General features: G+C 28.4%; 1 non-coding gene across 1 annotated transcript; it reads left to right on the top strand.

Moving 5' to 3' along the window:
- Positions 1-11679: 11679 nt before the first annotated feature.
- Positions 11680-11785, top strand: LOC139869587 (small nucleolar RNA R71). The gene has a single exon (XR_011766190.1). It is a non-coding gene; the product is annotated as a small nucleolar RNA R71 (small nucleolar RNA).
- The last annotated feature ends 2687 nt before the right edge of the window (positions 11786-14472 follow it).

Below are 14472 nucleotides of genomic sequence, written 5' to 3'. Positions count from 1 at the left end.
ATGTATTAAATATTTTACACACACACACACACACACACATACACACACACACACACACACACACACATATATATATATATATATATATATATATATATATATATATATATATATATATATATATATATATATATATATATATATATATATATATATATATATATATATTTCATTTGGTTGTTAAAATAGTAATTATAATAGTACTAAAATAATAATAGTAGTGATTAAAATAATAATAATGATAATACTAGTATCAATAATAACGATAATAATAATAATGACTTTATTAATAATAATATTAATGTTAGTTTTAATAATAAATCTTATAATAATGATAATAACAGTAATTTTAAATAAAATGAAAAGTTTATTAGTTATAGTAATGAGAATAATAACTTTTATAATAATACATAATACTTAATAATAATCAATATTAATAACAATACTTATGGTAATCATAATCATAGTCTTTGTGTTTAATCTCTAAACTAATAACTAAAGTTGCTATACGTCAATTTGTAATCCTAATCATAACAATACTTATAATAATAATAATAATACCGATATTGTTAATAATGATACTTTTGTTAATAATTATAATACTGATAATAATAACTATAATTTTACTACTAATAATAATAATTTAAATAATAATAAAACTGATATTAATATTAATGATAATAATATTAATTTGCATTATGATAGTGATAATAATAAATAACCTTAACAATAATAATAATAATAATAATAACCACAATTGTAACTAAAATAATAATAATAATTATAAGTGGTAATTACTACTATAGTAGTTATGATAATTATAATAACAATAATAATTAATAACAATAATAATAATAATAATAATAGTAATAATAATAATAATAATAATAATAATAATAATAATAATAATAATAATAATAATAATAATAATAATAATAATAATAATAATAATAATAATAAAAAGTAAAAGAGTATACCCTTCTCTAAAAATAATTGTTCCAAACGGGACTCGAACCCACGACCTCTCGTTTCCCGACAACACCCTCAACCATGAATCCGTTTGTGTTTTTCTGATTATAAACCTCACTTAATTATTTTAAACTCAAGTATCTGATTCTTCTTCTTCAACATCAACAAATCGACCAAATGATAATAACTGATTAACAACGTGATACTAATTAGATTTAGGATTAAAATAGATACATGAATTATTAATAAATGTTTAAATGAATTATAAAAAATAAAAAAAATAAAAAGAAAACAAGTGTGCTGCTGTCGCGGCCAAGAAGGAAAAAAAATTGATTCAACGATTTATACATTTAAAACTATAATTTCTACATGAAAACGTTTTCAAATCACATCTAAAATCTATTGAAATCGTCAATTAATCTTAAAACAACAAAAATCAAATTCAATTTTACCAAGAACGTTTTCTTTGACTTTTTAAAATGTAACTTTGACTCGACAATTCGAAGTCATTAAGAGGAATTGGAACCTAAAATTTTGCAGATAGTTTCACTAAAAGATTCATAGTTTATCTGTATTTTTACATTTTGAAGATTCATTCGATTTCGATCTAATGCTCATCACAGTCAAGAAAGTTATGAACACTAAATCAAATTTTAAATTTTAAAGCGTTTTAGTTTATAATTACAACATAAATTTTGTTTTAATTCATTCATATAAACTTTCTGTATCATCAATTGATCCAGAAACTTTAAAACGAATTCTAATTTTACGATGAACAAAACCTTTGATTTTTTGCATTTTAACTTTGACTTCAAAATTTAAAATTAATACAAAGAATTGGAGCATGAAAACTTACAGATAGTTTTATTAGATCATTACTAACAGAACCTCATTGTTACATTTTGAAATTTCGTTTGAAATCGAGCTGTTGTTTAAGAGTAATGGAGAACAAAGCAGTCATGCTCGTTTGTAATTATTTTTGGTTTTAATTTTCCTATAATTTGCAGTGTATGATATATACAAAGAAGAATCTCTGCTTTTAATCATAATTGAGAACGACATGTACCAAATTCGATAGATACAAAAAATTAGTTACAGTAAAGATATGGTTGTTAAACAAAATCGTACTTATTTCCTATTTTCTTGCTTTTATAAATTATAAATAATATAAATATATTAGTAATAATAATAATAATAACAATAATAATAATAATAATAATAATAATAATAATAATAATAATAATAATAATAATAATAATAATAATAATAATAATAATAATAATAATTAATAATAATATAAATAATCATAATCAAAATATTATTTATAAGGTAATAATAATAGTACATAAAAAATAAAAAAATAATGATATTAGTACTATGATGATATTTATAACAACAATAATTATATTAATAATGATAACAATAATATTAATAAGTATGACAACTCAAATGCATCAAATTTCATATCTATTTATTATATATAGTAATATTATTAATAATGATGTTGATATTTAAATTTGATTTTAATAAAAGTAATGATAATACTAATATAGCAGTTATAATCTATCTTGTAAGTAAGTTTAATATATTGATATTATTAAATATGTAATATTCATTAACTATCTAATATATAATAACACATATTGATTATTTAATTTTTATATATTTTATATATATTATAATATACATATAATATTAATCATGTATAGAAATCATATATATTTATATAGATTCATTTTAATAACAACATTTTATCTTGTATATATATATTTTTATATTTTTAACTCTGATGATTAAATTGTCTTTTATTATTTTAAATTATAATATAAACCTATATTTATATATATGTATATATATATATATATATATATATATATATATATATATATATATATTTATTTATTTATTTATTAACAACTGTTCGTGAATCGTCGGAAATAGTCTGAGGTTAAATGAATCCATGTAAACAGATTTCAAAAATTTTAAGATTCAACATTACAGACTTTGCTTATCATGTCGGAAATATATAAAGATTAAGTTTAAATTTGGTCGAAAATTTCCGGGTCGTCACAGTACCTACCCGTTAAAGAAATTTCGTTCCGAAATTTGAACGAGGTCGTCATGGCTAACAATAAGAATGTTATTATGAAGAATATAAGTTGAATAACATAATGTTATCATCACTGAGTAATATGGATAAAACAATTCGATTATTCGAAGAGCACGAGTGAAGTTATCACAAAAGAGTGAAATAAAGAAGTAAAGATTTGTCTTAGCTTTTGACGTAGTCAAGTTGAATTTAGAAAATAAGGTGTATCTTAACTTTTGACGTTGTCTTGGTTGAATTTCGGAATTTAAGGGATTTAAAGAAAATCTTCGAAATCTAAAAGATTTGATTCTTCAGCGAATAAGGAAATTTAAGATCTCTATAATTAAATATGGTGATCTGCCTCGATTACTCCATCTGGTATTTCCATTATAAATTTGCCTTTTCTGTTCCAATAGTTTTCACCACTTCTATACCTTCTTTCTCAGTTCGTATATCCAAAAAATTGTGAAAATGCTTAATCTCGTTCTAATCCTTGATATTTTTTTTCCTAATTATCATTTCTGTCATCCTTCTTTTCAATCTTCCACCAGAAAAATCTGTTTACTCCTACTATTACCTTGGGGTGATACTATTCCGAATTCTACCGTGTCTTTATATTGTTATTCATATTAATGTCCATGGTTTGTAACCTCCATGTTGTCATTGGGCTTTATATTTTCTCTTATATTTTGGAGCTCTTTATCTTTTTATTCTCCTCTCGACCTCTAGTAAAGCGAGTAATAGTCCAGAATTCGTAAGTATGGAGTTTGAACTTAATGTTTCAAACAATAAAGAACGTAATGGCACGATTTGATTTGTCAAATTACCAGAATCGCTGAGAATAGAACTATCAAGAATATACTTTCATGATATGTTCAGAAGTTAAGCAGAATGAAAGAGTTATGTAACATGGCACATGATGACGTTATGATCTGTGAATCATCACGTCCCATTAGAAACTCAGCATGACTTACTGTAATATAATCACGTTGATCAAGTGTAATTATATTATACTAACTCATGCTTCAGTTCCTAAAGATACTTCAAAAACATTCATAATTTAAATTCGAATTTTTCAGAATTTTAGAAACTAAAATAGTTTCCTTTTATGATATATCACAGATAGCGTGGAGAGATAATTAATATCGGGCGAGAATATTTATGAAGATATCTTAGAAATATTGAGGATATTTATAATGAAAGATACGATAATATCTTAGAATTTTAGAATCAAATTGTAATGAAGAAATTCATTCACGATGATTTAGAGCGATTAATGAGCAAGGTATTCGGATAAGATTTCATCAGAAATAGAATCATCAGGATTCTTTATGTACAAGTTTAGTCCTTGTGATTTGTTCAGAGTCTCCTTCATGGTTTGCTCAATCCGTTTTTCAGTACCAAATTTTCTTTTGAGCTTTTCCAACGTATCTTTCTTTATCATCTAACTTTTGACTGTTAAAGTCATCTACAGTTTTTTTGTTGCTTCATTCGGCTTTTTAAATATTCAGAGTATTGATTCGTAGACTGGATGCTTTTCAAAATTTCAGAATTGAAGATCACATTTCCAGAAGTTATACGTTATATGTATATATATAACTGTTGAAGTGAAAACGATGCGGGATTCGAGATTGATGATTGATGATTCCTGGTAGTTGGTATGGCAATTATTGTTACATGATGTAGATGTGTACATGGTAGGGTTTCACTAATTTTTCTGAAGGTCAAAGATCAACGAAGTTGTTGGTAAGTTTACTGTTAATGTGGTAGAATATAAGCGATTCTCCGGTAACGATGACGAAAGGCAAACTTATATATCAAGGTTATAATAGAGTTTATTCGAACGAAAGGTCGATGTTGATTTGATGGTGCTGTGACAAAATTGGCTAATTTTGGAAAGGAATTGCAAAGTTATTTTTTTTTGTAATAACAACGCCAAAGGTGTTAGCACAGATATGTGTTAAACGTTTACTCAGGTTCCGAGAGTTTTTCGGGTGCATGACTATATGCACCAATCTTTTCTTCCGTAGTTGAAGTGCGGTTGGTTCATCCTCTCGATTGAGGTGTTTTCAAGAATCATGAAAGGTTTGAACGCAGATTGTAATCATCAAGATACAAATGAGGTTTAAGATGAGATCAAGTGGCAAACTTGAAGAATTATTTAGTTTCATATGTTATAATCAATATTTTAATTTATTTTAATTGTTCAATATTATTAGTCCACAGTCGATAGTCCACAGTTAACAGTCCAATAATTCATATATAGTTTAATATATAATATTCAAATTAATTAATACGTATCGTGACCCGTGTACATGTCTCAGACTCGATCACAACTCAAAGTATATATATTATTATAGAATCAACCTCAACCCTGTATAGCTAACTCTCGCATTACTGCATATAGAGTGTCTATGGTTATTCTAAATAATATATATAGATGCGTCGATATGATCTGTCAAAACCTTGTATACGTGTCCCGATATTTAAAGTGCGTAAATTAAATAACAGAAATTAAATGACGATAAATAAAATTGCGAGAATAAAAATTGCGATAAATAAATTGTGATAATTAAATTGCGATAAAGTAATAGGGAATTAACAGTTAGCTAGGAACAGTTAGCTAGGATTTTGTTAGCATGGATTCTTAGCACAATTTCTCATAGTTAATTTGTTTGTTTCTAACAAATTTTATTTTGTTCAATGTTTTCTTCATTATGCCACTTGTTGGATTCTGATAGGTCAAAATCCAAATATGAAATTGAATGAAAATGGTTATTCTGTGATGAACGGATTCGTACTTCTGTGGTTGTAAACAGGATAGTAAATGACTATTAAATCAGATTCGAAGAATGTACAGTGTAACTTATTAATGTGAAATCTAAATATTTCTAGGGTATTACCTACCCGTTAAAATATTTTCACCATTAACAGTTTGTACCAAAGAATTTTTAATTACAATCTTTATGAAAATATACTTACATATATATTTTCCTGAGATGTAATCATGGATTTAATGAGTTAATATGATATTAACTCATCTGATTTACCGTTAGAACAAGAATATATAATCTCTAAAACATTAGAGGTTACATAACCATCATGTTGAACGAAGATAAATGATGTAGAACGTCATGTAGAACGGTGATTATACTCGAGGTACAAAATGAGATATTGAGGCATGGATTGTTGATGGTACTGGTGCTATTATTGATGGTACTGTTGGTGCCAATGATGTTGCTGAAGCTGGTAAATTTTGCACCATATTCTCTAAATTGATTATTCGAGCGCGAAGTTCTTTGATTTCTTATATTATGCCGGGATGATTGTCGATCGGAACGAGCGAATGAATAAGGTTTAGAATTTTAGATAGAATATAATCATGGCGAGATACTCTGGAAATGAGAGAGAAAATAGTATTACGAACAGGTTCGCGGGTAAGTGCTTCAGGTTCTTCGCTAAGTGGTGAATTTAGTGGATAGAAGGGATCAACTTCTTCTTGTCTCCAATGATTGAGAAGGCTACGAACCCATCAGATGAATTGGGGATGGCTGATTGGTTGATTCATTCTGGTGACGCTGCTTTTGGAGCTTAGGTGAACATCCATGTCGAAATAGCTGTCAGAATAAATATCGGAATAGCTATCGGAATCTGAGGGACTCGAACTGGTTGAGAGATTCATCTCGTACGATCAGATGAAGGATTTTCGATAAGAAATAGATTATAGGATGTAGATTAGTACCCTGCGATACATAATTTACATATGCATATATAATACTAAAATCCCATAAGTTACGGAGGAATATACGGAAGCTGTTAGGTAAAGGTAACAATAACAAATACGCTAAGATATGAATTTATCTGTATACTGTCTATGCAATGAATGCAGTAAGACGTGTCTAGACTTTAAGGATGATAAGCAAATAATTTTCGATACTAAATGATAAGCAAAACTTTTGACATGCAGACACGGTCGAAGTCCAGACCCACTAATGCATCTAAACAACTATCAGTTAGACACACTAATGCAAGACCTGGTTCGCTAAGACCACCGCTCTGATACCACCTATAATGACCCGTCCTAATCCATCCGGACGAATACATTACATTTGGTTACATCGCGAGGTACTTGACCTCAATATGATACATTTTACAAACATTGTATTCGTTTTTAAAAGACTAACTTTCATTACATCGAAAGTTGACGGCATGCATACAATTTCCTAATATATCCAACTATAATTGACTTAGTAATAATCTTGATGAACTCAACGACTCGAATGCAACGTCATTTGAAATATGTCATAAATGACTCCAAGTAATATCTCTAAAATGAGCAAATGCACATCGGAAGATTTCTTTCATACCTGAGAATAAACATGCTTTAAAGTGTCAACCAAAAGGTTGGTGAGTTCATTAGTTTAACATAAATAATCATTTCCATCATTTTAATAGACCACAAGATTTTCATTTTTATTTCTCATAAATATACGTCCCATGCATAGAGACAAAAATCATTCATATGGATTGAACACCTGGTAACCGACATTAACAATATGCATATAGAATATCTCCATCATTCTGGGACACCCATCGGACATGATAATTTTGAAGTACTAAAGCATTCCAAATTTCAGAATGAGGCTTGTTGGGCCCGATAGATCTATCTTTAGGATTCGCGTCAATTTGGGTGTCTGTTCCCAAATTCTTAGGCTACCAAGCTAAAAGGGGCATATTCGGCTTCGATCCATTCAACCATATAATGTTGTTTCAATTACTTGTGTCTATTTCGTAAAATAGTTATAAAAATAGCGCATGTATTCCCAGTCCCAAAAATATATATTGCAAAAGCATTTGAAAGGGAGCAAATGAAACTCACGATCCAATATTTTGTAGTAAAAATATTCATACGACGATACTGAACAATGTAGGGTTGGCCTCGGATTCAAGAACCTATATCATTTACATATGTATTAAAACATATACTTGTATTCGAACAATTATGTATATATTGTTTTTAATGATATAATTTTTATATTAGTAACTTATATTTCATTATTATTATATATTCATTTATATATATATATATATATATATAATATAATATAATTTTTTTATGTTATATGTATTAAATATTTTATATATATATATATATATATATATATATATATATATATATATATATATGTATATATATATATATATGTATATATATATATATATGTATATATATATATATATATGTATATATATATATATATATATATATATATATATGTATATATATATATATATATATATTTCATTTGTTTGTTAAAATAGTAATTATAATAGTACCAAAATAATATTAGTAGTGATTAAAATAAGAATGATGATAATACTAGTATCAATAATAATGATAATAATAATGACTTTATTAATAATAATATTAATGTTAGTTTTAATAATAAATCTTATAATAATAATAATAACAGTAATTTTAAATAAAATGAAAAGTTTATTAGTTATAGTAATGAGAATAATAACTTTTATAATAATACATAATACTTGATAATAATCAATATTAATAACAATACTTATGGTAATCATAATCATAGTCTTCGTGTTTAATCTCTAAACTAATAACTAAATTTGCTATAACGTCAATTCGTAATCCTAATCATAATAATACTTATAATAATAATAATAATAATAATAATAATAATAATAATACCGATATTGTTAATAATGATACTTTTGTTAATAATTATAATACTGATAATAATAACTATAATTTTACTACTAATAATAATAGTTTAAATAATAATAAAACTAATATTAATATTAATGATAATAATATTAATTTGCATTATGATAGTGATAATAATAAATAACCTTAACAATAATAATAATAATAGTAACTACAATTGTAACTAAAATAATAATAATAAAAATAATAATAATAATAATAATAAGTGGTAATTACTACTATAGTAGTTATGATAATTATAATTACAATAATAATTAATAACAATAATAATAATAATAGTAGTAGTAATAATAATAATACTAAAAAGTAAAAGAGTATACCCTTCTCTAAAAATAATTGCTCCAAACGGGACTCGAACCCACGACCTCTCGTTCCCCGACAACATCCTCAACCATGAATCCGTTTGTGTTTTTCTGATTATAAACCTCACTTAATTATTTTAAACTCACGTATCTGATTCTTCTTCTTCAACATCAACAAATCGACCAAATGATAATAACTGATTAACAACGTGATACTAATTAGATTTAGGATTAAAATAGATACAGGAATTATTACTAAATGTTTAAATGAATTGAAAAAAATAAAAAAAATAAAAAGAAAACAAGTGTGCTGCTGTCGAGGCCAAGAAGGAAAAAAAAAATTGATTCAACGATTTATACATTTTTAAACTATAATTTCTACATGAAAACGTTTTCAAATCACATCTAAAATCTATTGAAATCGTCAATTAATCTTAAAACATCAAAAATCAAATTCAATTTTACCAAGAACGTTTTCTTTGACTTTTTAAAATGTAACTTTGACTCGACAATTCGAAGTCATTAAGAGGAATTGGAACCTAAAATTTTGCAGATAGTTTCACTAAAAGATTCCTAGTTTATCTGTATTTTTACATTTTGAAGATTCATTCGATTTTGATCTAATGCTCATCACAGTCAAGAAAGTTATGAACACTAAATCAAATTTTAAATTTTAAAGCTTTTTAGTTTATAATTACAACATAAATTGTGTTTTAATTCATTCATATAAATTTTCTGTATCATCAATTGATCCAGAAACTTTAAAACGAATTCTAATTTTACGATGAACAAAACCTTTGACTTTTTGCATTTTAACTTTGACTTCAAAATTTAAAATTAATACAAAGAATTGGAGCATGAAAACTTACAGATAGTTTTATTAGATCATTACTAACAGAACCTCATTGTTACATTTTAAAATTTCGTTTGAAATCGAGCTGTTGTTTAAGAGTAATGGAGAACAGAGCAGTCGTGCTCGTTTGTAATTATTTTTGGTTTTAATTTTCCTATAATTTGCAGTGTATGATATATACAAAGAAGAATCTCTGCTTTTAATCATGATTGAGAATGACATGTACCAAATTCGACAGATACAAAAAATTAGTTACAGTAAAGATATGGTTGTTAAACAAAATCGTACTTATTTCCTATTTTCTTGCTTTTATAAATTATAAATAATATAAATATATTAGTAATAATAATAATAATAATAATAATAATAATAATAATTAATAATAATATAAATAATCATAATCATAATATTATTTATAAGGTAATAATAATAGTACATAAAAAATAAAAAAATAATGATATTAGTACTATGATGATATTTATAACAAAAATAATTATATTAATAATGATAACAATAATATTAATAAGTATGACAACTCAAATGCATCAAATTTCATATCTATTTATTATATATAGTAATATTATTAATAATCATGTTGATATATAAATTTGATTTTAATAAAAGTAATGATAATACTAATATAGCAATTATAATCTATCTTGTAAGTAAGTTTAATATATTGATATTATTAACTATGTAATATTCATTAACTATCTAATATATAATAACACATATTGATTATTTAATTTTTATATATTTTATATATATTACAATATACATATAATATTAATCATGTATAGAAATCATATATATTTATATAGATTCATTTTAATAACAACATTTTATCTTGTATATATATATTTTTATATTTTTAACTCTGATGATTAAATTATCTTTTATTATTTTAAATTATAATATAAACCTATATTTATATATGTATGTATATATATATATATATATATATATATATATATATATATATATATATATATATATATATATATATATATATATATATATTAACAACTGTTCGTGAATCGTCGGAAATAGTCTGAGGTTAAATGAATCCATGTAAACAGATTTCAAAAATTTTAAGATTCAACATTACAGACTTTGCTTATCGTGTCGGAAACATATAAAGATTAAGTTTAAATTCGGTCAAAAATTTCTGGGTCGTCACATGAGTGAGAGTGGTTGATCGTAGGTCAATTGAGATTGTTAGGGTGGATAAGGTGGGTAGCGATAGCGAAAAGGCTGGTTGTTTCTTTGGAATTGATTAACCCTAGGTTGTTGATTGAATCCGGGATTTGATTGACGAGCTGGGTACTGAATGTAACAGACTGTACCATCAGGTTTCTTGTACTCAACTTGATATTCTTCAGTGGGTTGTGGGTTGGAACAACTAACACATGCCTGAGCCTGGTTAATCTACTGCGATTGTGTCTTCAATTCTCCGAGTTGTTTTGCGAGAGATTCCATCTTATCCGTGAGGGATTTGATGGCCTTCGTTTGATTGTTAAGTGCAGAGAGTGGGGCAGATGATGAAGTTGCTTCACCACTATTCCAGTCATGATGATGCATTGTCATGTTCTCGAGCAATTCCCATGCTTCATCTGCGGTTTGGTTCATTAGATTTTCTTGAGCTGCGGCATCGATCATTGTCCTATGATTTACCGTAAGACCATTGTAAAAGGTGCAAATTTGGGCTGACCGTTCTAACTGGTGATTAGGGCATTTCTTCAGCAGGGTTTTGAATCGCTCCCATGCAGTGTAAAGAGATTCATCATAACTTTGTTTAAAGTTAATGATGTCATTCTTGAGTTTGGTTTGTTTAGAAGGAGAGAAATATTTGGTTCGGAATTTTGTAGCCATCTCCGTCCATGACGTGATGGAATCTTTTTCCAATCCTTCAAACCATGTTTGTGCATGATGAGTGAGAGAACAGGGGAACAAGTATAGCCGGACTATATCTTGTCATATCCCTGGCTGTTTGTAGGAGTTCGAAAGAGATATGAATTTATCAAGGTGAGAATTAGGATCGTCATTCGGTAGTCCATGAAATTAACAGCTATTTTGGATGAGCTGTATGACGTGATGTTTTAACTCGAACGAGTGTCCTTGAATCTCTGGGTATCTGATCGGTCCTCCCCGACCTTCAATCGAGGGTTTGGTGTTTTCTGCTAAATTGACGCGTAATGCCATTTGATTTCTGATTCGTTCTTCCTTTCGTGCTTTAGAGATTATTGTGTCTGGATCAGGTACGAAAAACAACGGCCCTGTTCTAGACAGGGTTTGGTCATACACTGGGTATGCCTTTTTGTTCCTAGATTTTAAGCAGATAAGCTAAGTTCCTAATTTTAATCTAGGCAATCTAAGGTAATCTAAAGTAATCTAGAGTAGTCTAAGGTTGTCTTAATCTAAAGTAGTCTAAGGTAATAAAATTATCCTAAGTTTAGATATGTTTTTGGTTCTTGCTACTGATTCCCTGGTATTTCAATAATAGAGCTTTGTACGAACTATTCAACAAACCAAGTGGCCAGGCTAACTACGGAGAGGCAAGATCCTTTTGGTTCCAATATAATTGGAGACTGTTCGGAAAATCCAACAACTAAGTAAGTGTATAATTGTCTTTCTTAGACACCACTAAATGCTTGTGAATGAGTTTTATAATATCAGTATTGCCTGATACCAGCTCCCTGGCAGCGGTGCCAAAAACTAACTTCCCTCTTAATATGACCGAAACGGATAGTTTTATTCGTGCAGTGTCGTTAGGTCGCAACACTTCTGAATTATTCACCAAAAGGGGGTACTGTTTTAAATTTATATTTAGTGGGGCCTAAATCGTACTACTCCTTATTATGAGTAAGGGAAGCATGACCTAGGGTCGTATTTTTAAGATATCAGTAGAATAGTACCAATATTTAAAGCCTAAGATAATTATAAAGAGGAGTAGTGGTTACCTAATTTTTGGGTTTTTTCTAATTTATAAGACATATAAAGTAAATGCAATAAAATTCGTAATTCAGATAAGGTTAAAGTAAGTGCATACTATGAGTTCATCAGTTATTCTACCGGGATTATGGAATGCTGGCTCATGAATAGGTAGGGACCTTATATTCATTACACTGGTCCTAAATGCCCCTGTCATAAGACATGTCACTGGATAATGCGATAGGCTTGAAGATTCTGAATAGACAGCAACGTCCCTTACCCCCAACGCCCGTGCAGTCTGATTACAGGCATACACGTTCAGACGGTTCATCTAATTGAGCGACTCGGTTGGGTGACGTATTAACATTCCACAAAGGTATAAGCTTTCTTAAGCATAATAGAATACAGGGTTTACCGTATCCGAGAGACATGATGTGTTTCAATGCTTTCGTTAACGATTGGGTTTAAAAGGTAGTTAGGCCCTTAAAAGAGTTCAACCATAAAGAATACCATGTCCAAGTCAAGTTGACTTCCATGAACACGTTCGGTTATCCTAACAGTTCAATCCTTTATGTGTTTAAACAAACAGTTCCTTAATTAACCAAGAATCCCTCAAGCGGGGTGCAATGCTTGAGACCGTATTATGGTGTAGTGTACTAATCAGCACTGACCGGGTTCCATGGCCTTACTTACCAGAGGTACAGCTTACAATAACCGTTGTGCTTCAGCATGCACGTACGAAGTTTATATGCTTGGTGACTACACTAGCATGATCTGGGACCGACAATGTACTAAGGGTCTAGTTAGACGTTTCACTACGAAAGAGTCCTCAGTCAAAATCCAGAGCTTGATAGAATTACTACAACTGGTGTGCCTCAGTCGATCTTGCGTTGTATCTAATAGACTTCTCTTACCAAGGGGTGACACAGATAGTGTACTCTAATTCGGGGTTCGCGACTTCCCACTAACAGAGCTAATAACTACGTTCTATTAGTTGGAAAAGCAATTGAGTTTAAAGCTTAATCAGAAAGCATCTCAACAACATACATAAACCATAATATTATTTCGGCATTATAACTGATTACATCATAACATACGCTAAAGATAACTATTCGCTAATCATGGCAACAACATCGCAAAACATAATGATATAAAACATTATATAAAGATAAAGGATAGAAGTACCAGTAGATTAAACGAGTTCCGAATACAAAAGTGACAACTTCAAACTCCAGACCGCTCCTAATACAATCTTCGGCGTTCTTCTCCGGGTACTAGATATCCCGCACGAAGTCGAAGACCTTGAAAGTATGGCTAATATAGTACAAGAGAGATAAAGAAGTGAATTAAAGTGTGTGTTGGAATGAATGACAAAGACCCTTTAAATAAGATTGATTTATGCCTGCAAACAGCTGGCAGGCCGTTTGTCAAGCGTTTGGCAGGCCGTTTGTAGGGGTCGTTTGCTAGACCAGCCCGTTTACCATGGCCGTTTGCCTTGGACATGTGGCAGGCCGTTTGCCATACTGCAGGCCATTTAGCAGCCTGTTTGGCAAGCCGTTTGGCTTGCTGATTTGCTGAA

Source organism: Rutidosis leptorrhynchoides, chromosome 9, assembly GCF_046630445.1.
Source record: "Rutidosis leptorrhynchoides isolate AG116_Rl617_1_P2 chromosome 9, CSIRO_AGI_Rlap_v1, whole genome shotgun sequence".
Classification (NCBI taxonomy): domain Eukaryota; kingdom Viridiplantae; phylum Streptophyta; class Magnoliopsida; order Asterales; family Asteraceae; genus Rutidosis; species Rutidosis leptorrhynchoides.
Note: the sequence above shows the minus strand (reverse complement) of the source record. Positions and strands in the feature narration are given on the sequence as shown.